Below are 3,275 nucleotides of genomic sequence, written 5' to 3'. Positions count from 1 at the left end.
ATTCCTGATACACGATGCATGGTTGATCGCCTGACAACCGAGTGCTCGTCTGACAACCGAGCCAGCCATTCCGTGAGATCAGAGTCTTCGTGGTATAGGCTAGAACTGATGGCGGCATTCAAGAGAATCCGGAAGGTCTAACCTTGTCTGTGGTATTCTGAGTAGGATTCAATAATTGAATGACTGTGACGTGCTTCAAACTCCTGAGGGCGGGGCGTTAGTGACAGACGCAAAAGAATCACTGGATTCTATTCCGGCCTGATCGAGAACTAACAGATGGATAGCCGTGCCGTGACAGGGTGCGTTGAACATTTCCACTGAGAGGATGGGAGGTAGCCACTGACAACGGTGAAACCCTTGCTTGAGCTTGCCATGGAAAGGAGTAAGAAGAATTGGATGAAGACAGTAGGAAAGCAGAGAGACGGAAGGGAAGGCATCTTCATACGCTTATCTGAAATTCCTACCAATGAATTACATAAGTATCTCTATCTTTATCTTTATGTTTTATTCGCATATCACCATACCCATTTGAGTTTGCCTGACTAAGATTTACAAGGTGACCATAGCTTGCTTCATACCAACAATCTCTGTGGGATCGACCCTTACTCGCGTAAGGTTTATTACTTGGACGACCCAGTACACTTGCTGGTTAGTTGTGCGAAGTTGTGTTTATGCCATGGTATCGAGCACCAAGTTTTTGGGGCCATTACTAGGGATTATTTGAGTTTTGAAAAGTTTTGATCACAATTTCGCATACCAAGTTTTTTGCGCCGTTGCCGGGGATTGTTGAGTTTGGACAACTGACGGTTCATCTTGTTGCTTAGATTAGGTATTTTTTTTCGAAATTCTTGAAGATGAATTCTAGAGTTTCATGATGATTTGTTGAAATCTGGCTGGCTGTGAAGCCATGTCTAATTCCATTGGACCGAGGTTTCAACTTATCATCACAAGAGCTTGATGATTTCTATCAATCTTGCTTTTGGAGCAGTGATCTGCTAAGGCTTGGCTGGCCATTGGCCATGTCTAGTGTTTTGGACCGAAGCTTTCTTTGAAAGCTTGGCTGGCTGTGAAGCCATGTCTAATTCCTGGACTGGAGTCTTAGACTAACCATTGCATGATTCCTGGAATTCTCATTAAGAATTTTGATACCTTTTTCCACTTAATTTTCGAAAAAGCACAAAAAAATTTACAAAATCATAAAAACAAAAAAAAATATTCTATGTTTCTTGTTGAGACACTAGTCTCATGTCAAGTTTGGTGTCAATTGCATGCATTCATTCATGTGTCTTAAGGATCTTCAAGTAATTCTTGATGATTTCTTACTTTGATCTTTGAATTCTCTTGACTTGAGTGTTTATGTGTCTCATATGCATTCTCATTAGTGTCAGTAGTATACAAACTGCTAAGTTTGGTGTCTTGCATGCATTGTTATTTGATTTTTGTTGCATTTTGATTTTTCCTTATTATTAAAAATCCAAAAATATTTTTAATTTGTGTCTTCTCAAGTCAATAATACAGAGAATTGAAGATTCAGAACATACAGCAGAGGAATTGCACAGAAAAAGCTGGGCGTTCAAAAACGCCCAGTGAAGAAGGACAGACTGGCGTTTAAACGCCAGCCAGGGTACCTGGTTGGCGTTTAACGCCCAAAAGGGTATAGTTTTGGGCGTTAAACGCCAGAATGTGCACCATTCTGGGCGTTTAACGCCAGGATGGCACAAGGGGGAAGATTCTGTTTTTCAATGCAATTTTTTTTCAGTTTTCAAACTTTTTCAAAATCAAATCTTTTTCAAATCATATATTTTCAATCAAATCTTTTTCAAAATCAATTTCTTTCTATTTTTAAAAATACTTGCTATCAATTAATGATTTGATTCAACATTTCAAGTATGTTGCCTTTTCTGTTGAGAAAGGTTTAATGTTTGAATCATATCTTTTCTTGTTAGCCAAGTCATTAATTTTCAAAATCAAATCTTTTTAAAATGTTTTTCAAATCATATCTTCTCAATCACACCTTTTTAAAACTAATCATATCTTCTTAACCACATCTTTTTCAAAATAGTTTTCAATCAAATCTTTTTGATTTCTAATTTCAAAATCTTTTTCAAAAATCACTTGATTTCTTTTCCACTTTCATTTTCGAAAATCAATTAGTGTTTTTCAAAAATATTTTCAAACTCTTTTACTTAATTTTCGAAAATTACTTCCCTTCCTCTCACATCCTTCTATTTATGGACTAACACTATTCTTTAATGCAAAATTCGAACTCCATCTCCTTTGATAAGTTCGAATTTTCTACTTCTGTCTTCTACTTTTCTTTTCCTCTAACACCTAAAGGAATCTCTATACTGTGACATAGAGGATTCCACATTTTCTTGTTCCCTTCTCTTTCTTATGAGCAGGAGCAAGGACAAAAGCATTCTTGTTGAGGCTGATCCTGAACCCGAAAGGACCTTGAAGCGAAAGCTAAGAGAAGCCAAGGCACAACTCTCTGTAGAGGACCTAACCGAATTCTTCAAAGAAGAAGAACACATGGCAGCCGAAAACAACAACAATGCCAACAATGCAAGGAAGGTGCTGGGTGACTTTACTGCACCGACTCCCGACTTCTATGGGAGAAGCATCTCTATCCCTGCCATTGGAGCAAACAACTTTGAGCTTAAGCCTCAATTAGTTTCTCAAATGCAACAGAATTGCAAGTTCCATGGACTTCCATTGGAAGATCCTCATCAGTTTTTAGCTGAATTCTTGCAAATCTGTGACACTGTCAAGACTAATGGGGTTGACCCTGAGGTCTACAGACTTATGCTATTCCCTTTTGCTGTAAGAGACAGAGCTAGGACATGGTTGGACTCACAACCTAAAGAAAGCCTAGACTCTTGGGAAAAGCTAGTCAATGCCTTCTTGGCAAAGTTCTTTCCACCTCAAAAATTGAGTAAGCTTAGAGTGGAAGTCCAAACCTTCAGACAGAAGGAAGGAGAATCCCTCTATGAAGCTTGGGAAAGATACAAACAATTAATCAGAAAGTGTCCTTCTGATATGCTTTCTGAATGGAGCATCATAGGTATTTTCTATGATGGTCTCTCTGAACTGTCCAAGATGTCTTTGGATAGCTCTGCTGGAGGATCTCTTCATCTGAAGAAGACGCCCACAGAAGCTCAAGAGCTGATTGAAATGGTTGCAAATAACCAATTCATGTACACTTCTGAAAGGAATCCTGTGAACAATGGGACTAGTCAGAAGAAAGGAGTTCTTGAGATTGACACTCTGAATGC

The 3,275-nt window shown here is 38.6% G+C and overlaps 1 non-coding gene across 1 annotated transcript; it reads right to left on the bottom strand.

Annotated features, from left to right (window-relative positions):
* Window positions 1-2,937: 2,937 nt before the first annotated feature.
* Window positions 2,938-3,045, bottom strand: LOC112704473 (small nucleolar RNA R71). The gene has a single exon (XR_003155097.1). It is a non-coding gene; the product is annotated as a small nucleolar RNA R71 (small nucleolar RNA).
* Between the last annotated feature and the right edge of the window lie 230 nt (window positions 3,046-3,275).

The sequence above is a fragment of the Arachis hypogaea genome, chromosome 7 (assembly GCF_003086295.3).
Source record: "Arachis hypogaea cultivar Tifrunner chromosome 7, arahy.Tifrunner.gnm2.J5K5, whole genome shotgun sequence".
Classification (NCBI taxonomy): domain Eukaryota; kingdom Viridiplantae; phylum Streptophyta; class Magnoliopsida; order Fabales; family Fabaceae; genus Arachis; species Arachis hypogaea.
The sequence above is the reverse complement of the archived record's forward strand: the minus strand, read 5'-3'. Positions and strand labels throughout refer to the sequence as shown.